Here is a 23,686-nt window from a genome sequence, read left to right as displayed (position 1 = left end):
ATTGCTATATGTCTTTCAATTTCCTGGCTACTGTTGCCAAGAGTGTTGACTGTGGAGCCAAGCAAATAATATTTCAAGCATAAAGGGGAAAAAACCACGATGAAAATATGTGCCTTAAATAAATGCAAATATTAACCAATAGAAACAAATGGATTAGTGTCAACATGTAAAAGTAAGTAAACTAGATATTACAAATCCAAGAGGAGTTTAAATTGTATTCTTGATGTGATAGGTAACCACAGGAAAATGATTACGTAAAAGAAGATGAGATAAAATTGCTTGTTTTAGAAAGGTTTTTGAGTTTTTGTTTTGTTTTTAAAGATTTGTTGTTGTTGTTTTTTTGTTTATAAGATAGAGTAAAAGTCAATACGACTAAAGGCAAAAAGATCTGTAAAAAGGTTCTAAGGCAATTATGACCATAAATAAGATGGCCTTATGGCCTAATTGTAATAGCTGTTATTATTCTTTATGTGAAAAAAAATATCAATCTCTCTGTATAGGATTTTGTAAACATCTCAGTAAATGGCTAATTCGGATTTAAATGTTGTTAGAGTTGAATTAGACTAAGAGGGTAATTTGAGAAAGACAGGAGGGGAGAGGGAGAGAAAGAGGAAGAAGGAAGAGGGAAATGGGGAGGACAGGTGTGGGAAAGCAGGGTGGGGAGAGTACACTACCTTAAAGTGTATTGTTCTTCTCCTTGGGAGCTTGATGTCCATGACTTGGGGATGAGGGGCATTTATATTATCAGGTAGCTGTGCTTCCTTTCCTTCCACTGAAATATGGTTTTATTATTACCCAGCTAGCAAGAGCCTGAGAGCATGTACGCTAGCCTTGTATGAACACTCTCCTTAATGGTTGCCATTATGAACTCAAGGACAGATCCAGACCTCTGCCTCTGGACACACCACTATTCATTTTCCGGGTAAATAAGTTTCCCTGATGTAATAAAGTCTTGAAGATTGACTCCTGGTCAATTTTTATTGACACTTAGATTGAGGGAATTTCGTTCCCAGATTTGAACCCCACCACCCTCTTCAATGCCATGTTATATGCCTAACCGTTTCTTTTAAATGTTATGTATTTTTCTGCTTCTTCACTGAGTTGGCAATGTAACTTGCTTGGACCTGTGGCATATGAATGAGAGGGAAGTATGTCAGTTATATGATAAAATTTGAGCACATACTCCTTGAACTAATTTTTCTCTGTCCAAGAGTTTTTCTTGTACACTCTTGAGTTGGAACCAACTCCTAGGTGACTAGATATATAGGATTTTCAGAGACAAAAAATTATACAGGAGGAAATAGACAATCTCTCCCCTCGAAGAACATCTTGTGAGTTCAAACTACATGCCTTTAGTTAGCACCCTCACATCTAAGCCACCAAAGCTCCCTGTCCCTAGTAGCATGTTTAAGAGCAAGATTACTTCTTCAACCTACTAGAATTAAAAGATACATCAGAGCTTAAGTAGTACACTAAGAATTGCTTTTAATGTGAATGAAAAATAGTTGTTGCTAGATGACATTTATATTCTGGATGCCTTTTGCTCTTTTCTTAGTTTACTGACAAAATATTCTGGTTAAAGACTGCATTCTTAAGAAATAAAAGGATAAATTGAAAGATAAAAATAAGATGGTAATAAAGGATTTGGTGACTAAAAAAAAGCAGAAGCAATTTCTTGTCATCCAGATACATTTCTAATCATTGTAAAATTACAGACCCTATGGCCATATTATTCTCAAAATAACTGTACTATAATTACTGTGCTTTTCATTTTACAGGAGAAAATAAGTAACTGAAGTCAAAGTGAGATGTAAGAAATAAAAAAAATGGAAACTCATACTTCAATGACAGGGAAAGGAGAGGACTAAATTTTGAATTGCAATTTATAATAAAGTATATTCAGACTCTTTCTGCCTTTAAGCAAGTTCTAACTCATACCGAGCCTCTGTTCAATTTTCCAGGGTGTAAATTGTGCATTCTTCTACTGAGACACTGGTGGTTTTGAACTGCAAGAGTCCCGGGAGCTAGGAGCACAACTCTCTACAGATTATGCCACCAGATCTCTCTAGTACATTAAATCCGACAAAATGAATCTAAACTTAAGTAATGGTCTGTATCTCTGCTGCATCCAGTAACCACAGTTACTGCTAGGATCAGTACCTTTAGGTTTCTTTTCCTCTTTGTATTTCTTATGCATCTGATTCCTTTTTCATAACTTAATTCCCAAGCAGGTTCCAGTAACTGATGACAATATGGTTGCTGACACTTTATGGATAATGCTTACAAAGAAGAGACAGCCAAACTGAAATAAATTCTGGAAGAGAATCTTATTGGGCCTATTTAAGATAAGTGTCCATATCCTGGACTAATTACTGTGGACTGAGGGATGGCTGGCTAGGCCTGTAACTATGAGATATGCAAGATAATGAGAAGTACTTCCCTTGAGCACTACTTAAAGTTATGAAAGACTATTATGAAAGCATGCAGGGGCTGGGTATAATAAAACTTAAAGGGTATCAGTACTTAACAGCCGTTGTTTGCAAATTAAATTTGACCTTTATGTGGTACAAGAAATGACAGTTGAATATTTGGGGTGAGGAAGTCTCAGAAGACATTCTTGCAAAGCAGCTATAATTTCTAAATTATTGGCAGAGATATAAAAAATAACTTTGTTTTAATGATATTATCAAGAGAGTTTTCATATGCATTATTTGGATACATTTTTCAGTGAATTTTCTGTTTGTTTATTGTTCTGGTGAGGTAATGGGTAGGGAGTTGCAAGATCTACCTGCTTATAATTGATAGCTTCTCCAAAACCCCCAGGAGGATTAGCTACTGTTAGTTTCCACTTGAAAGCAGTTAGTGAAAAAGGATTTTTTTTAAATTTCAGTTGTTATTGTTGTTATGCACCATCGAGTCACCTTTGACTTATAACAACCCTATGTACAACAGCTCTGAACCCTGCTCTAGGCTGGGCCAGTCTCACAGATTCTGACACACTTTTAAATCCACTAACACAGCTACTGTGTCAATCCATCTTACCCAGGGTCTGTCTTTCTTGTGCTGTCTCTCTACGGTTCCAAGTATGATGTTCTTCTTTGAGGACTAGTTCTTCTTGGCCATGTGTCCAAAATATATGAGACAGAGGTTCAAAATCCTTGTCTCCAAGGTGAAACTTGGTTTCACTCTCTCAAGTACAGACTTATTTGTTTTCCTGGCAGTCCACAGTATGTTCAATACTACTCTCCAGGATCAAAACTCAAAGGCAGTTATTCTTCTTCTGTCCTCCTTAGTCATTGTCCAGCTCTCTGATACAAGCTAGTAATTGTGAAGGTGATGACCTAAATCAGGAAAACCTTAGTCCCTAGATTGACATCATTACTCTTTAGCACTTTGGAGAGGTCCCTGACAGCAGAATTTACTCATGTAATCCTTTTGATTTCCTGACTGTTGGTGCCAAGAATGCTGATGTGGAGCTGGGCAAGCTGAAATTATGAACCTCAGTCTCTTCTCCATCAATCATCGTGCTGATAATTGGCCCAGTGGTGAGAATCTTTGTCTTCTTGATGTTGAACTTTCAGTTCATATTGAAGATACAGTCCTTGACTTTCTACAGCAAATGTTTCAGGACCTTCTCAGTTCAGCAAGCAAGGTTGTGTCATATGCGTATTGCAGGTTGTTGATGGGTCTTCCTCCAATCCTCATGGCACATTCCTCCTCATAAACCTCAGTCTCCCAAATTATACATATATAGATTGATAAGATATGGAGACTGAATGCATCCTTAACGTACTCCCTTCCTGATTTTGCACCATTGTCTCCTTGTTCTATTGTTAGACTGCTTCCTGGTCCAAGTATAGGTTTTCCATCAGCACAATCAAATTGTTCTAAATTCCCATTTTCTCAAGGTTAACCACAATTTATTGTGATCCACACAGTCAAATGACTTTGTATAGTCACTGACACATAGATAGGAATTCCTTTGGTACTCTTTGCTTTCAGCCCAAATCCATGTAACATTAGCAATAATATTTCTCGTGCCTTAGTCTCTTCTAAACACAGCTTGTACTTCTGGTAGTTCTCTACTGATATACCCTTCTAGTCATTTTGGATAATCATCACCAGGATTTTACTTATATGTGATATGAGTGATATTGTTTGATAATTTTCACACTCTGTCAGGTCACTTTTTTTTGAATGGTGATAAATATGGATCTCTTCTAGTCAGGAGGTCAGATAGTTGTCCTCCATATTTCTTGGCACAACCTGATGAGCAGATCCAGAGCTGTATGTATCTGTAGAAATATGTCAATTGGTATTCCATCAATTCCTGGGGACTTAATTTTCCCCAGTTCCTTCGGAGCTGCTTGGACTTCCTCCTTTATCATCATTGCCTCTTGCTCATATTTTGTTTCATAAAAATCTTCTGTCAGATAATTTTTTTGGTACAGTGACTCTGTATACTCTTTCAATCTTCTTTTAATGCTTTCTGAATCACTCAATTTTCTGCTCAAGTATCCTTAAGCATTGCAACTCGAGGCTTTTCAGCTCTTTGCACATTCCGTTATAATATTTTGCTTCCTGAGCTGCCTTTTGAAATCTTCTGTTCATCTCCTTAAGTTCCTCCTTTCTTCCCTTTGTTTTGGCTTTGCTGTACTCTAGTGCAATAGGGGCTGCTCCTTTGAGGCAAAGATTCTGAAGCTTTGTCTGACATACTTTGGACATGTTGCAAGGAGGACCCAGTCCTTGGAGAGCGGGTGGTGGAGGGACAGTGGACTAGAGGAAGACCCTCAATGAGATGGATAGATTAAATGATTGGGGTATAGGAGTAGGTATGTCAGAGACAGTGAGGTTGGCACAGAATAGAGAACAACAAGTGCAATATTTAGAGTCTCTTCTGACATCCATATTGGTCTCTTCTTCCTCTTCTGTCTTTGTAATGACATTTCGCATTCTTCACAGATGATATTCTTGTTATCCTCCCACAGCTGACTTTAAAATTTTAAAATCAATCCTTGATGTGTTGTTTTATACATAAGTAAAAGAAATACAATGTATAAATAAACTAATAGTGTGGTTGTGTACTGTGGAGTCAGAACTGATGCATAACTGACCTTAAATAAATATAAATATATGGGTATAAAAATCATGTTTGCTTTTATAGAAAAATATCACTTAATACTTCCATTTTTTGTTGTTTTATTTACTTTTTCATACTGTTGTTTCGCATTGTAGAATCAGAAGTGACTGATAGCTGATCATGCCGCAGGTTTTCTTTTCTTTTTAAAAAAGTTTTATTTTATAAAAAAAAATTGAAAAAATTCTTTTATCCTGGTTTACATTCAAAGTTCATAAAGTTCATATACCTTGTTTTCACACCAGGCCTTTCCCCTTTCCTTTACCAATGCCTCACTTACCCATAAAATTGTGTTTAAGTCCTCCAGCTCCCCTGGGATCCTCATACATGCTCCACAATAATGGTCCTATACAGTACTTGTCTTTATGAGACTGAGTTAGTTCACTCAGAATAATGCTTTCCAGTCCCTTCCATGTTAGGTAATAATTTACAAAATCATTGCTCCTGTGTGCTGCATAGTATTCCATTGTGTGAATATACCATAATTTCTCAATCCATTCCACTCTAGCTGGGCATTTGGGCTGTTTCTATGTTCTTGGATCGTGAATGCTGCTATGAACACTGGTGTACAAGTCTCTGTGCCTCAGTCCTAATTTTCTCAGGGTATATTCCAAGCAGTGGAATAGCTGGGTCATATGGAATTTCTATATTCAGCTTTTTGAGGAGTCACCAGCCTGCCTTCCAGAGTTGTTGTACCATTTTTCAATCCCACAAACAATGGATAAGATTTCCTATCTTGCCACATCCTCTCCAACATTTATTACTTGCTGCCCTGCTAAACTTAGCCACTGTTACTGTGGTAAGATGGCATCTCATTTTGGTTTTGATTTGCATCATTACCAGTGATTTGAAGAATTTTTTCATGTATCTGTTTGCCATCTGAATGTCCTCCTCTGTGAAAAGTCTTTCCGTGTCTTTTGCCCATTTTGTAATTAGATTATCAGTCTTTTTTTCTGGAGGCCCTGTAGGATTCTGTAAACTTTTGTTATGAGGCTCTTATCTGAGAGGGTATTGCCAAATGTTTGTTCCCCATCAGTAGGTTTTCTGCATGCCACAGATTTTCAAAGGCAGTAAATCAAACAGGAGCAGATTGCTAACCTTTCTCCTGCAGAGCAGCTGGTGAATTTAAACCTTGTATTTTGGGGGTGGCAGTGCAGAACCTAAAAAATTGAAATGAGATGCTGAAAATCATCATGCACAATTGTAGATGTAAAGGGAGAACCAAACAATTTTAAGGAATCATGTTTAAGTTTTATTCATATGAAAGGATACTTGTTGCAGTGTACTTTTAAACTGTGATGCTATGAAAACTAAGATTAACCCCATTATGTAGTTACTAGATATGCATTATCAAAATATACTTAAAGAAATCTTTATTGATCTTCTGCCTTGAACAATTCCATAAGTGGTCTTCCTATAAAACCTGATAGAATAAGCATTTTTCTCTTTACCGTACAGGTGAAATGGAGTTTTGTACCATATTCCCTACTTGTCTGTAGAGAATTGTGCTGTCAATTCAGACAGGCAGTTCAAGTTCACCAGCTGCCCCATGGGAGAAGGATGGACAATCTCCTTCACTGAAATTTGCAACCTTTATAACCCACTGGAGGATCAGCTGTGAGTAGATTCTGACTTGAAGGTAACGAGTGAGTGAGTTTAGGAAGAGAAATTGTTGAATAAAAGATCACAATTGGATTTAGCACAAACAATAGCTATTATACTAAACTAGCAAAGGGGAAGCATAAAGGACTGAAAATGCACTAAAGAAAATGGATGTTCTAAAACACAACGTTTTAGAAGATAAAGTATAAAATGCCTAGCCACTTAGCAATTATTCTAAATAAGCTGGATTAATGCTAATGAAAAATTTGTTTTCCATGTGCACAAAGAATTTGTTCCAAAAACCTCTTTTAACAGAATATATCCTATGCAGTTTAGCAGAGTATAAATGTGCCATGCTGCTGCATTTCTCTTGACGGTAAATATTCCCTCTATTACTGCCAAGTCTCATTAATGCCATTATAGATGCAGCTTTCTTTGTTTATAGACACTTTTAAGACTGTTCTCCGCTATTTTTAGAAGTTGGTCCTAACCATTCTGCACAACATCCATTTAAAATAATAAAAAGACAGATATGACCAGCATGTCAGCATAAGCAATGTAATTATTATATAAAGCTTAGGTGGTTGTTAAGTGCCGTTGAGTATGACTAATAACAACCCTATGTATAATAGATCTGAACCCTGTCCTATCCTGCGCCATCTTCACACTTCTTGACACACTAGAGCCCATTGCTGTAGTCACCATGTCAGTATACCTGTTTGAAGGTCTTCCTCTCCTTTGCTAACTCTCCACCCTTCCAAACATTGAGTCCCTCTCCAAGGAAGAGGCCTTCCTAGCAACATACCCAAAGTATGCGAGGCAAAACAGCATCATGCTTGCCTCCAAAAAACACTCTGGCTGCACCTTCTCCGAGACATATTTGCTTGCTTGGTTTTTGGGTTGTTGTGGTTTGGGGTTTTGGTGGGTTTTTTTTTTTTGGTAGTTCATGGGAAATTTGGTGCTCTTCTCCAACATCAGAGATCAAAGGAATCAATATTTCTTCTGTCATCCCTATTCATCATCCAGTTTTCAAATGTATAATGAATGATCAGAAAGGCCATCGCCTGAATCAGATGACCTTAGTCTTCAAACTGTCGTCATTACCCTTCAATAATTTGGAGAGGTCCTTAACTGCAGACTTTCCCACTAAAATGTGTCTCCTTATTTCCTGACTGCAGGTACCGAGGAGTTATATAACCATCATGTGTAGACAAGTAAGTAAAAAGTACCACAAGCATACACAGAAGTCATCAGTGTTACGAAGCAGACTTTTCATGAAAATTGTTGTGCACTGAGTTAAAACCAACTCTAGGGAATTTTCAGAGGCAGTAATCCTTCAAGGAGAATACAGCCTCTCCTGCTCCCATGGAACAGTTGGCAGATTCAAACCACATGCTTTTATGGGGCCTGGGGGGATGAAAGTATAACTTCTTACCACTAAGCCATCACAGTTTGAATGACATTGTTCTAATTGGCATTTTTGTTGTCATTTTATTTATTGTTGTTAAAGATTTGAAGACAAACTGATAAAAACTTTTGAATGATTGTATTGTTTGGTAAGAACACATTTCAAATAAAGATTTAAAAAAATTCTATACCATACTATTCAATAATAAATAAGTATAATTTCTAATATGATATTTCACCCAGGGAGAAAAGTAATAAAAACCCAGAAAGAACTTTTAAAAAAATCATATAGCCTTTTATGCTCAAATATAAGTACTCTAACATACTGAATATTGTTATTATTGTTGTTGTTGTTGTTATGTACTATCAAGTTCCCTGAGACTCATAGCGACCCAAACATACAACAGTCCTCAACCCTGCTCTATCCTTTGCCAACCTTATTGTCTTTGACCCGCTTACCCCCATTACCCTAGTCACTCAATCAATCCATCTCATCAAGGGTCTTCATCCCTTATGCTGTCCCTCCACCCTCCCAAGCATGATGTCCCTCTCCAAGAACTGGTTCCACCTTGCAGCATGCCCAAAGTATGTCAGACGAAGCTTCAAAATCTGCCTCCAAGGAGGAGCCTGGCTTACCCTCTCTAGGATGAACCTGTTTGTTCTCCTAGCAGTCCATGGTATATTCAATACTCTTCTCCAATACCATAGCTCAAAGTCATCAATTCTCCTTCTTTAATCCTTAGTCATTGTCCAGCTTTCTGTTTTTGATATATAGCAAGAAATTGCAAAGACTATGACCTGGGTCAGGTGCACCTTGGTCTCCAGAATGATATTATTGCTATTCAGTGTTTTGGAGAGGTCTCTGACAGCAAACTTTCACAATGTAATTTGTCTTTTAATTTCCTGGCTGCTGGGTTCAAGACAGTTGATTGTGGAGCCAAGCAAACTAACACTGTTAACAATCTCAATATCTTCACCATTTATCATGATGCTGCAATCAGACCTGAGGTAAGAATCTGTTTTCTTGATGTTGAGCTTCAATTCATATTGAAGGCTGAAATATTGACCTTCTGCAGCAAGCACTTCAGGTCATCCTTAGTTTCAGCAAGCAGGGTTGTGCCATCTGCATAACTCAGATTGTTGATGAGTCTTCCTCCAATCCTGATGCCACATTTCTTCTCACAGAGCCGAGATTCCCAGATAATATATTCTGCATATAGATTGAAAAGTTATGGAGATAGGACACGTGACCCTGGAGTACACCCTTCCCAATTTTGAGTAATGTAGTGTTTCCTTGCTCTGTTCTGGTGTCTGTCTGCTGGCCCAAGTACAGGTTTTGCATAAGCACAGTCAAGTGTTCTTGGATTCCCATTCTTCTCAGAGTTAGTCACAGTTTGTTGTGATCCACAGTCAAATGCCTTTGCATAGTCAATAAAACACAGATAGGTGTTCCTCTGGTACTCCCTGTTTTCAGCTAAAATCCATCTAACATTGGCTATGATATCCCAAGTACTACGGCCTCTTTTAAATCCAGCCTACACTTCAGGCAGTTCTCTGTTGATGTGCTGTTCCAGTTGTTTTTGGATAATCTTTGGCAGAATCTTGCTTGCATGTGATATCAATGATATTTTTTGATAATTGCCACACTCTGTCACTTCATATATTGAATACAAAACATGACATTTTCAAGTTGATAAAACTTATGCATGTAAATTATCATCAATTAATACAATTTATATTTAAGAAACATGTGACTCTTAATTATTTTCCTGTGGATTGTCTGCTAAAATATTTATTTCAAGATTTATATAACTGAAAATGTAATTAAATATTTTTCTATAAATATTAACAACTTGCTATTTACTAATAACATTAGTGAATAGATAAGGAAAACATTTAGACTTATTTTGTGTGGCTCTTATAAGCTATTAATTATCTTTCATGCTTTGAATAATATTATTGTTGTTAGGTGTGCCCAGTCAACTATCATGTATAGCAATCCTGTGAGCAACATATCTGAATTCTGTCATATTCTGTGCGATCCTCATGAGCTCTGACTTACCCAGCTAATTGTTAAAGTTGCTGTGTCTATCCATGCCATTGAGGGTAATCATTTCTTTCTCTCACCATCTACCTTTCCCAGGAAGCTGTCTTTTCTCAAGGACTAAGCCCTCTGGATAACATGCCAAATATATGTAAGAGGGAATTTCACTATCTGTGGTGAATGTTCAATACTTCCCACAAACACCATAATTCAAATACATTAAGTCTTCTGTATTCCTTATTTCTTGTCCAACTTTCCAATGCATAGGAAGCAACTGAAAATATCATGGCTTAAATCAGGTGCACTTTGGTTTTTGAAATAATATAATTGCTCTTTAGCACTTTGAATAGGTCCTTGACAGCAGATTTTTCTCACTACAATGTATCTTTTGATTTCTTGACTGTTTTTATGACTAAAGTTGATCGTGAATCTAAGCAAAATGAAGTCATTGATAACTTCAATCTTTTTACCACACATCATGATGTTGCCAATTAGTCCAGCGGTCAAGATTTTTTATTTCTTAATGTTGAAATGTAAGTCATATTGAAGGTTATAGTTCTGATCTTCAGTAGTTGCTTCAAGTTGTCTTCACTTCTGCATAACACAGATTGTTGATGAATCTTTTTCCAATCCCATTGCCACATTTTTGTTTATATAGTAGATCTTCTCAAGGAATTTGTTCATCACATGTATAGAATGTTGTTGTTGTTGCTTTGTGCTGTCCAGTCGCTTGCAACTCATAGCGACCCTACGTACAACAGACCTAAACCCTGCTGTATCCTGTACCAATCTCACAGACTCTGACACTCCCATCCCAATTACACCAGTCACTGAATCAATCCACCTCATAGAGGGTCTTCCCCTTCTGTGCCATCCCTCCACCCTCCCAAGCATGATGATGTCCCTCTCCAAGGGCCTCTCCCTCCTTACAACATGTCCAAAGTATGTCAGACGAAGCCTCAGAATCCTTGCCTCCAAAGAGCAGCCTGGTTTAATCCTCTCTACGATGAATCTGTTTCTTTTCTTGGCAGTCCAGGGTACATTCAATATTCTTCTCCAGCACCACAGCTCAAAGGCATCAATTCTCCTTCTATCCTCCTTAGTCTTTGTCCAACTCTCTGATGCATAACAAGTGATTGCAAAGACCATAGCCTGTATCAGACTCACCTTGGTCTCCAGAATGACACCATTGCTCTTCAGTACCCTGGAGAGGTCCCTAACACAGACTTTTCCATAGCAATACATCTTTTAATTTCCTGGCTACTGGTGCCAAGTGTGTTGACCGTGGAGCCAGCAGACTAAAGTTGTTAACAATCTCAATCTCTTCACCATCCATCCTGATGCTACCAATTGGTCCAATGGTGAAAATCTTTGTCTTCTTAACATTGAGCCTCACTCCGTACTGAAGGCTGCAGTCCTTGACCCTCTGTCCTCCTCAGTTTCAGCAAGAAGGGTTGTGTCATCTTCATAACGCAGATTGTTAATAGATCTTCTACCAATCCTAATGCCACACTTCTCCTCATAGAGCCCAGCATCTCGGATAATCTGTTCTGCATACAGGTTGAAAAGATATGGAGACAGGACACATCCCTGGCATATGCCTTTCCCAATGTTGAACCATTCAGTGTTTCCTTGCTCTGTTCTGACGACTGCCTCTTGGTCCAAGTACAGGTTTTGCGTTAGCATGATCAAGTGTTCTGGCATTCCCTGCTTTCAGCTAAGATCCATCTAACATCAGCTACAATATCCCTAGTATCACGACCCCTTCTAAACCCAGCCTGGACTTTTGGCAGCTCTCTGCTGATGTGCTGTTCCACTTGTTTTTGGATAATCTTCAGTAGAATCTTGCTCGCATGTGAAATCAATGATACTGTTCTATAGTTTCCACACTCTGTTGGGTCACCTTTCTTTGGAATGGAAACAGATATAGATCTCTTCCCCTAAGTTGGCCAAGCGGTTGTTCTCCAGATATCTTGACACAGGTTGGTGAGCACATCCAGGGCAGCATCTGATAGCTGAAATATGTCAATTGGTATACCATCTATTCCTGGGGCCTTATTTTTTGCTATTTCCTTCAAAACACTTGAACATCTTCCTTCATCACCATAGGCTCTTGATTATATGCAAACCTAAGCTGATTATGCTGTCAACTCAAAGTTGTCTGGTTGGAATCCACCAGCTGTGCTGTGTGAGAAAGATGGACAGTCTTCTCCCATCATTCTCCCATGAAATTATAGCCTCTGAAAATCTGCTCGAAGGTCAGATATTAGCAGGTTATAATTTGATTACAAAGAGTGAGCTAGTGAGTGATCTTTAATATGACACACAAGTAAATTTGTATGATGATAATTCAGAAATAGTTAAAGCATGAACATGGGTGAAACTAGAAAATATCAAAACAATGTTTACCTTGTTGATTTGCTATGCAAGGGACTCTGCCTCATATAGGATTCTAGAACTTTCAATTTTGTTGGTGTGGAAGTTGTTACATAGAGGTTCCAAGAGATGATCATTCAAATAGAATGGTTAAATGCAGCAAAAGTGTGTATCATATCGTATCCTGTAACCATGATAATTGAATCTCTATTAGGAAGAAATAATCCAAGAAGCCGGACTATATGAAGAAAAATTCTGTATCAGTCTTGAGGAAGACTCACTAACCATATGTATCTTTGCTTTCTAAAGACAAACAAAACCTGAAACACTTACTAATGAAAATAAAAGATAACAGCCTTTCATACAGATTGCAACTCAGGAGAAGGATGGGCAATATCGAAAACTCACCAGAAGGTCAGGTACTGATCAGTTTGTTTCTATAATACACCACCACAACATCATAAAGGAAACAGGAATCCTCAACAGATTATCAATATCATGATAGAAAAAAATATTGAAGTTGTTAACAATTTATTTAAATTCACAATCGATGCCCCAGGAAGCAGCAATCAAGAATTTAAACACTGTATTGACTGAGCAAATATATCTTCAAATATCTCTTAAAAGTGTCCAAATGTAGTCACTTTAAGGCATAAATTGCCCCTGACTCAACCCTACTTATTCCAATAGGAAACATTTTTCAATATGAAGTATTTTCAGTGACTTTATATGAGTATGAAAGCTAAATAATAGGTAAAGAAGTTTAAAGTAAAATTGATACATCTGCATGATGGTTCTGTTGAAGAACATTGAATGTACTGTGTACAGCCAGAGTAAACCTGTCTTAGAGTAAGTATAGTCAGTATGAAATAGTAAGACTTTATCTTGATTCTGGATGGGTTAGGAAGAGGGACCAATTTCTAAATAAAAAGGAAAATATTGAGTGAGATATTAAGTCCTTAGAAAAAGACATTGTCTGGGAAGGATGAAGGGTCAGAGAAAGAGAGGAAGACTCTCAGCTAGTTCTATGGACTCAGAGTCTGTAACAATGGGCTTAAGCATATCAGAGATCAAGTGTATGGTGCAAAATATAACGCGGCTCAGATATATTGCTTTTAGGGTCACTATGAGTCGTAGTCAACTGATGGCACTTAAAAACAACCACAATATTTAGTGAGATTAATTAGCACAGTTTCAGCATCAATAGGTTCCTATTTAATAATAAGTTGGAGGATAGTGTTAGAGTGAGCAGTGCATCTGTCTATTGAACATAGTAAGAACTGTAGTCAGACCTCACTCCAAGGCACCTAACAATAGCAAGAAATATTATATTTAAGCAATGTACACCTATTTTATGACATATTATGATATGCTTAAAATTATTAGTATATATTGCTAAGCATTGTATATGATGTGATAGAGAAGAAATATTCTGCACAGGTGAGAGAGGAGAGACATTGTGAATTACCCATTGAATGACACCAGCTCTAGTGGTACCACTGCTCTAAGCAGTAGTGAAGTAAAAAACAATCATTATAATATTTATCAAAGCATTTTGAACCTGTAAAAGAATTTAACATCTTCAATTCTTTTTAATTCTTCATCAGTGAATTATTCAATCCAACCAGTTTGAGCAACAGGAGTTCTTAGCAGTAGAAAGGAATTGTAGGATTTTAAGATCAAAGTCACCTAGACAGTTCCCTGACTGATCAATCTCTCATCTTGGGTTGGAGACAGGAGTGACTGTCCACATTGTAGGAGCCATTTCTTTTACCTCTATGTCCTTCACCTAAAATCAGTGAACTTAAAATTACTATAACTACCAAAACTTAGTTCATATATAGGAAATAAAGTTCTTAAAAGTATTAGTAATATTTAATTACTAAGGAAAAACAGTACTGGAGGAGATTCACTTTATAATACATTAGGATAATATAAGAATATTTAAAAATCTCCAGGGTAATTGTCTTTAAAAGCATTGATGACTGAAGGTTTAGCCTAGCTGATTGCAGTAATAGTTTGAGTATGTTGTTGTTGTTGTTGTTGTCAAGTGCCATCTAGTCCCAGGCGACTCATAGCAACCCTATAAAGGAGAGTCCTCGACGCTTGGGTGCCTTTCATCTTCTCTCCAGGTTCATAGGGTTTCTGGAGGCAAGCTATTATGGAAGTGGATGCCATTCTTCCTTCCAAGATTGTTTTAATCTGGGAGCTACACCTTACTCTCTGTCCGCATTGGGTAGCCAACCATTAATGCATTTGACACATCAGTGTCAGTGTTCAGCCTCACAGCAGCCACAAGTAACCACTGTAAGGCAACTTGTACACCAGGGCTATAAGACCTAAAGGAATGTCTGAACAAAAACAATGAAAGACTGGCCTGAGGGCCTCAGGCCCTAGGGCACTTTTGGGCTTGAAGCCCCGTGCTGCCTTAAACCCTAGGCCAAGCCTGGCTTGCCTGGCTCCTGGAGGCAGAGTAGTCCTTCACGTCCAAAGACTTCCACAATAACCACGCGCACAACACCATGTTCTCTCTGGCAACCAGGTCATAGCAGCCCTGGGCAGTTTGCCTATTGTTGTTGTTGTTATGTGCTGTCCAGTCACTCGCGACTCATAGTGACCCTGTGTACAACAGACCGAAACCCTGCTCTATCCTTTGCCAATCGCACTGCCTCTGACACACCCATCCCGATTACCCCAGTCACTGAATCAATCCACCTCATAGAGGGTCTTCCCCTCCTGCGCCGTCCCTCCACCCTCCCAAGCATGATGTCCCTTTCCAAGGATCTCTCCCTCCTTACAACATGTCCAAATTATGTCATATGAAGCCTCAGAATCCTTGCCTCCAAGAAGCAGCCTGGTTTAACCCTCTCCAGGATGAATCTGTTTGTTTTCTTGGCAGTCCAGGGTACACTCAATACTCTTCTCCAGCACCACAGCTCAAAGTCATCAATTCTCTTTCTATCCTCCTTAGTCATTGTCCAACTCTGATAGATAACAAGTGATTGCAAAGACCATAGCCTGTTTCAGATGCACCTTAGTCTCCAGAATGATACCATTGCTCTTCAGTACCCTGGAGAGGTCTCTAACAGCAGACTTTCCCATTGCAATATGTATTTTGCTTTTCTTGCTACTGGTGCCAAGAGGGTTGACCGTGGAGCCAAGCAGACTAAAGTTGTTAACAATCTGAATCTCTTCACCATCCATCCTGATGCTACCAATTGGTCCAGTGGTGAGAATCTTTGCCTTCTTGACATTGAGCCTCAATCCATACTGGAGGCTATAGTCCTTGACCCTGTGCAGCAAGCGCTTCAGATCTTCCTCAGTTTCAGCAAACAGAGTTGTGTCATCTGCATATCACAGATTACTGATAGATCTTCCAACATTCTTGACCCCACATTTCTATTCAAAAAGCCCAGCCTCCTGGATAATCTGTTCTGCATACAGCTTGAAATGGTATGGAGACAGGACTCATCCTTGGCGTATGCCCTTCCCAATTTTGAACCATTGAGCTGTGGTGCTGGAGAAGAGTATTGAATGTATCATAGACTGCCAAGAAAACAAAAAGATTCATCCTAGAGAGGGTTAAACCAAGCTACTCCTTGGAGGCAAAGATTCTGGGGCTTCGTCTGACATACTTTGGACATTTTGTAAGGAGAGATAGGTCTTTGGAGAGGGACATCATACTGGGTAGAGTAGAGGGACAGCGCAGGAAGGGAAACCCTCTATGAGGTGGATTGATTCAGTGACTGGGGTAATTGGGATGGGTGTGTCAGAGGCAATGCGATTGGCACAGGATAGAGCAGGGTTTAGGGCTGTTGTACACAGGGTCGCTATGAGTCGCAAACGACTCGAAGGCACATAACAACAACAGTGTTTCCCTGCTCTGTTCTAACGACTGCCTCTTGGTCAAAATATAGGTTACAGTTCTTGACCCACTACAGCAAGCATTTCAGGTCCTCTTCAGTTTCAGCAAGCAGGGTTGTGTCATCTGCATAACGTAGATTCTTTTTTTTTTTTATTCTTAATAGATCTTCCACCAATCCTGATGCCACACTTCTCCTCATAGAGGCCAGCCTCTCGGATAATCTTTTCTGCATAGAGGTTGAAAAGGTATGGAGATAGGACACATACCACTTTCCTTAAAAGCTTTATTTTTTTTAAAAAAAGGACTATTATTTAAAGGAAAGGAGTGCTGGTGGTATAGTATATTATAGCTAGTATTGCTAACACTAAAGTGAGCAATGGGAGGCCACCAATGGCTCTTCAAGAGAGAAGTAAACAGTCTTCTCCAGCAAAGATTTACAGCTTCTGAAATGATTTGGAGGTTGTGAGTTGAAATTGACTCAACAGTCATTGTTATTGTTGTTTGTGTCACCCAGTGTAGTATGCATAGCAACCCTAAGAATAGCCGACCTGATCCCTGCCCTATACTGTCCCAGCCTTTCCATCTCTGACACACTAGAACCCATTGCTGAAGTTAACTTGTCAATCCGTCTCATCAAGGCTATATCTCTCCTTCGAAGACTCTTGTGCCTAAGTATTGAAAGGAGGGAAAGAAAAATAAATGCAAAAATACAATAGAAAATAAGACAAAGGCTAGAAAGTTATGACTTATCATGTTCATAAATTCAAATTAAAAATTCAAATAACAGAAATAAAAGCAAAACTTATGAAATAATATAGTTTATTTATAAATTGTTACAAAACAACAGATTGCATTATGCATTTTAACTTCTCTTCACAAAGGACACAATTAAGATTATTTAATAAAGCAAATGCTACATTGTTAAGAAAATAAACTTTAAAAGACTCTATAATGCTGGCTTATGTTCAGATCAATAGTTCCTAAGGAGTTCACCATTGAATGTTGAAACACCTAGAGATGTTTTTGTGCATAGGATGGGGAAAGAAAATATCTAGAAATCAATGTAGAACTCAAGAGAATAAAGTTCACTAGTAAATCAAACTATGTGGCCCAAGTCACTCTCTACAGAAGGCATTTTAGTTGAAATCATGCTGACAGTGTGATTTAAGAAAAACTAACATCTATAAACCATGCAGTCATATCATGAACAATAACAATAAAAAAAGTGTGTTTGGTTTTTAGTGAAGATTATGTATTCCACTTAATCAGGTTTTGTATATGTTTACTGTGTTTTCTTAGACTTATTTAAATATTTAATATCATTTAAGTATTAGATTTTAATAGTATCATTTTGACACTCAACTTCACTATATGAAATGCATTTCTATTAAAAATAATAAATGTAAAATAAAGAAAACTAAATGCCCAGAAAAGAAATGGGGGCAGTGAAATTATCTTTGAATTTTGTACTTTTAAAATATGCCTATATCTAATTATAGATAAAGGAGCTCTGAGGGGTGTAGTGGTAAAGAAGTTGTACTGCCGACCAAAAGGTATGCAGTTCAAATCTGCCATGCTATTTACTGCCTCTGACACCTGCTAAAAACCCAGCTATGAGTTGGTCCTTACTTGAGGGAAAACAAGTGACAAACAATTTTACCATATTTTCTACATCTATTTAAAAACATTTGAGATCCCCAAATCACTTTCTCTGTCTGTTAACAGATAGCTGAAGATTCCTTAGATGACACTTCTAAATTGCTCATACTTTAAAAATATTCTATTTGGCAGTCTCTTTATACCATGGACTATGGCTTGTAAGATTGATCCCAGTTTGTCTCTTATGAACTTATGGTTTTGGGTTTTATTCCTGGTCTTTGATCCACCTTTAGTTGACTTTTGTGTATGGTGTGAAATGTGGATCCTGTCTCAACTTTCTGCAGGTGGAAGTCTAGTTTTTGCCAGCACCATTTGTGAAGAGGTTGTCATTTCCCCATTTGATAGATTTGATTTCCTTTTCAAATATCAGCTGATTATAGATAGCTGGGTCTATTTCTGGGTTCCCAGTTCTGTGCCTGTCATTGTACCAGTACCATGCTGTTTTGGTTACTACTACTGTTTAGAAGGTTTTGAGGTAATGGAGTGCTATGCCTCCCACTTCATTTTGGTTTCTCAGAAATGTTTTGCTTATTCAGAATTTCTTGGCTCTCCAAAAGATTTGACAATTTTCTTTTCATTCTCCTTGAAAAATGAATTTGAGTCTGGATTGGCATTGTGTTGAATGCAACCATTCTGGAAGGCAGTTTGACACTTTCTCAAAAAGTTGAACATATGACCCAGCTATTCCACTGCTTGGAATATACCCTGAGAAAATGAGAACTGAGGCACAAATGGAGACTTGTACACCAATGTCCACAGCAGTGTTATTCACCACAGCAAAGAAGTGGAAAACCCTGATGTTCAAACCACAAGTGAATGGATTGAGAAATTATGGTACATTCACACAATGGAATCCTACTCAGCATGCAGGAGTAATGATTTTGTAAAGTATTACCTAATTTGGGAGGGACTGTAGAGCATTATTCTGAGTGAACTATCTCAGCCCCACAAGGACAAATATTGTATAAAACCATTATTGTAGAATGAGTATAAGGACTAAAGACAGGGAGGAGGGTGGAAGCAGAGATATGAGTATGGGGGGATTATTCCTGAGGTTGTACAATTTGATGAGGGGAGTGCGGGAAGTTGGAAGAATCTGGTCTGGAAAACAATGTATTTGAATTTTGTAAGTAAACTAGTATAATAAAAATTCTATAACAAAATAAAAGCAAATACATAGCCTATTGCAGAGAGGATGTGGAGGATAGGGTAGGAAATCTACATGTCCTGTTACTGGTATTGTAAATGGTACAATCATTCTGGAAGACAGTTGAGAGTTCTCTCAAGAGGCTGATCGTAGAAATTCCATATAACTCATTTATTCCACTGCTAGGAATATATCCCGAGAAAATTAGAACTTAGGCATAAGCGGAGACTTGTACACTAGTTTTTATAGCAGTACTCTTCATCATCAAAAGAACATGGAAATAGCCCAAATGTCCAACCACTATTGAAAGGATTGAGAAAGTATGGTACATTCACATGACGGAATACTGCACAGCATGTAGGAGCTACGATTCTGAAAATGGCAACCTAATCTAAGAAGGTCTGGAGAGCATTATGCTAAGTGAACTCACTCAGTCCCATAAGGACAAATACTGTATAAGGTGTTACTATAACAACAATAGAAAGAGAACTAGTAAACTGTGTATGTGGATCCAAGGAGGGAGGGTAGGAGCAGAGGGGTGAGGATGAGCACGGAGATAATTATAGGGTCACACAATTTGATAGGTAGAGGGAGGGGTGGGTAAAGGAAAGGGGAAAGATCCAGTGTGAAAACAATATATACAAACTTTGTAAGTAAATCGGTATACAATTTTATACATTATATACATATATATTTTTATACATTAAAAATGAGAATAGTTATATAAAGGCTTCAGGTATTTTATTGATAGGGTCACTACATATCATGCTCGACTTGATGGCAAAACAACAAACAACAACATATAAAAAGATTACAGATGAAATGTTAAAAAACACAGAAATGTTTTATAGTTGGCTTGTTTCAAAAAGACTTTTATTTATTATGTGAAAACACATTAGTTTATTAGTAACATTTTTAGATGTGCAAGATCATCTCGTTGAACTGGTGGTCTTTTTAGTAATGTTGTTGTTATGTGCCATTGAGTCGCCTGCCACCCATAGTGACCCTATGTACAGTAGCTCTGAACCCTGCCTTGTCCTGAGCCAGTATATCTAATTCTGACACACCAGCACCCATTGCCCCAGTCACTGTATCAATCCCTCTCATCTAAGGTCTTCCTCTCCAGAGCTGTCCCCCCACCTTTACAAGAATGATGCAACCATGTGCTTTAACATAAGCAAATGCTAAATAGTTAGCACTCATTTTGAAAGGAAACTCACTGTTTAAAATCGCTCCTAAAATAAGAATTTATGCTATTGGCTGAATAATCTTATAGAAGGTTATTAAAGTGTTTCAGGAAAACAAGAATTTTGTTAAATGGTTGTATCTGAACAATTTTTTATCTATAATATGATCTTTTGATTGTGTTTTTCTAAAATATTTATTAATGCAGAGTTGTACTATAAATATTTAAAAATACTAACTTGTATCCCTGATAATGCTATTGTGACAAACTTAGTGTTTCTATTTCAGTATTGTCTCACATCCTTTAGAATGGCTTCTCTTCAAAATTTTATTGCAGGATAAATGTTCCTAGCTTTTATCATTATTGTGGTGTGTTCTTGGTGGCATTTTTCTATACTTAGAACATTTCATGCTACCTATTTCCATTGTTATTAAGTATAAAAGCATTTTTATTATAATTTTAATGTTTATAATATTAATGTTAGTGATAAATTCTTAAGAATACAAAGGAAAATGCTTCTTTATAGGGAAATGTACCCATAAAAGGTGGATATCAAGATGAGATTGGGTTCTTTAAGCATATTTTTCTCCTCCATCCTGGGATACAGAAATGAAAATGTATAAAAACAGCCCTAGAAGACAAATGAGAATAAGTACCACTTACTTAATAGTTTGGTAGCAATCTAATATATTCTGATGCAATTTATTACTCAGTCCAACATACATATGCAATCTTCTGTTTGCTATTAAGTTAGTCAGTTCTGATTTGAAATTAGTCATCAATACCACTTGGAAGTACCGGAAGAGAGGAATGGGATGTCTGAACCTGCCTCAGAGGGACAGGTCTGTTAGTATATATCATACCACAAAGAATAACAGAGTATATTGCATATACTATGTATAGAAGTACCAAGAAGCTGGAAACATTTGTACACATTTTAAGATACAGTTATTGTAATTCTCTAATAACATACCAGAAAATTATCTTCATTATAAAAATTCTGTTATGGAATATATGAAATATTTTCTTCTCTTTGGTATATTTCTATTCTATTCATGAAAATGGAATGAATTATCTGAATTTTAAGTTCTCTATCTAAATCACATTGAGCTCTGGTGGCCTAGTGGTAAGGAATTGCACTGCTAATGCAAAGGTGGTTGTTGCTGTTGTTATGTACCGTCGAGTTGCTTGTGACTCATAGCACCCTATGCACAACAGCCCTAAACCCTGCTCTATCCTGTGCCAATCACACTGTAAAGGTACACAGTTCAAATTCACCAAATACCTGATAGGAGAAAGATGGGCATTCTCCTCCTGTACAGGTACAGTCTCTAAGAACCCACTGGGGAGTTAGTCATGTGTCAGTTCTGATTTGACAGCACATAACAACAACAACAACACAAATCCAAATGATAACGATAATCCACATGAGCCTCCTGAGGCCTTGATGGCACTCTAATCCACTTTCACCTTCTCATCGTGTTTACCCTTTTCAACAAGAGCAACACATCAGCTCATTGAACACTAATCAGGTGAGATACCCTCCTAGTTACTTAGAATGATACCATTACCTTAATAAGTAAAAGTACGAATAAGAACAATGTTTGAAACCATACAGACTCACAAATATCCCTGCTCTAATAGATTTCACATTCTTGTGAAGGAAAAAAAAACAAAAACCAAACAACCAAGCGCAAACCCTAACCAGTTGAGTAGAGTGGCAGGTTATAAGATCAATATAGAAAACTCAGTGAGATTCCTCTATAGTTACAAAGAAAACACATGGAAGGATACTAAGAAAGCAATACAATGCACAAACGTCTACCACAAATTGAGATACATAGGAATAAACGTAACTGAGGACACAAAAGACCTTTACAAAGGAAACTACAAAACATTTCTGCAAGAAACAATAAAAGACCTAAATAAATGGAAAAATATTCCCTGTTCATGGATAGGAAGACTCAATATTATGAAGATGACAATCATACCAAAAACAATCTACCGGTTTAGTAAACCCCAATATATATATATATATATATATATATATATATATATGTATATGTATATGTATATATAGGTATGTGTGTGTATATATATATAGGTATATATATAGGTGTGTGTGTGTATATATATATATACACATATATATACCAAATTCATTTTTCAAGGAGATTGAAAAGGCAATTGTCAAGTTTATTTGGAGGGTAAAGGAATCCCGATTAAGCAAAGCATTTCTGAAAAACAAGAATGAAGTGACATAGTATTACCTGATCTCAAAACCTCTAATAAAACAGCTCTAATAACCAAAATAGCTTGGTATTGATATAAAGATAGGAACTAGACCAATAGAACAGAATAAAGAACCCAGAAATCAACCCATCTATCTGTGGCCTGTTGATATTTGACAAGAAAACAAAATCTATCAAATGGGAAACAACAATCTCCTCAACAAATGTTGCTGGCAAAACTGAACTGCTACCTGCAGAAAACTGAAACACGATGTGCATCTCACACCATACACAAAAATCAACTCAAAGTGGATAAGAAACCTAGAAGTATAGCTCAAAACAAAAACTTTTTTAAAAATCACAAGTGGTGACATTACACACGGACTTCACTTGATTACTTCATAATACCAGAATATGATATTGAATCTATCCCACCTTAACATAAAATCATCTTTAGAATAAATTTGAATCACTAAACACCAATGGTCAAAACATTAGATGAGTTTTGGGATGACTTCAAGGATATCGTCCATAAAGAGAGTAAAAGATCTTTACAAAGGCAGAAGAGAAAGAAAAGGGGGGGGGGGGTGAAGTGGATGTTAGAAGAGAATCTGAAAATTGCACAAGAGTGAGAAGAAGTCAAAACAAAAATAAAAGATACTGAAGTAAAAGAGTTGAATAGATAAAGAGAAGCTCAAGAAAAGAAAGCAATTATAATGGAATGTGCAGAGAGAAGGAATTGGAGAATAAAAAAGGAAGACCTCACTCTGCGTTTCTAAAATTGAAAGACCCGTAAAACAAATTAAGCTACAAGTCACAATATTAAAGGGTGCTACAGCCAATAATTTATTAAAATAAATCAGTTGGTATCCGATTGATTCTTGGGGCCTTGTTTTTGGCCAATGCCTTCAGGGAAGCTTCCACTTCCTACTTCACTTGTTGTTGTTGTTGTTGTTGTTGTTGTTGTTATGTGCCATCAAGTCGTTTCTGACTCATAGCGACCCTATGCACAACAGCTCTAAACCCTGCTCT

Source organism: Elephantulus edwardii, unplaced genomic scaffold, assembly GCF_000299155.1.
Source record: "Elephantulus edwardii isolate Elephantulus edwardi_28Jun2011 unplaced genomic scaffold, EleEdw1.0 scaffold00001, whole genome shotgun sequence".
NCBI lineage: Eukaryota > Metazoa > Chordata > Mammalia > Macroscelidea > Macroscelididae > Elephantulus > Elephantulus edwardii.
The sequence above is the reverse complement of the archived record's forward strand: the minus strand, read 5'-3'. Positions refer to the sequence as shown.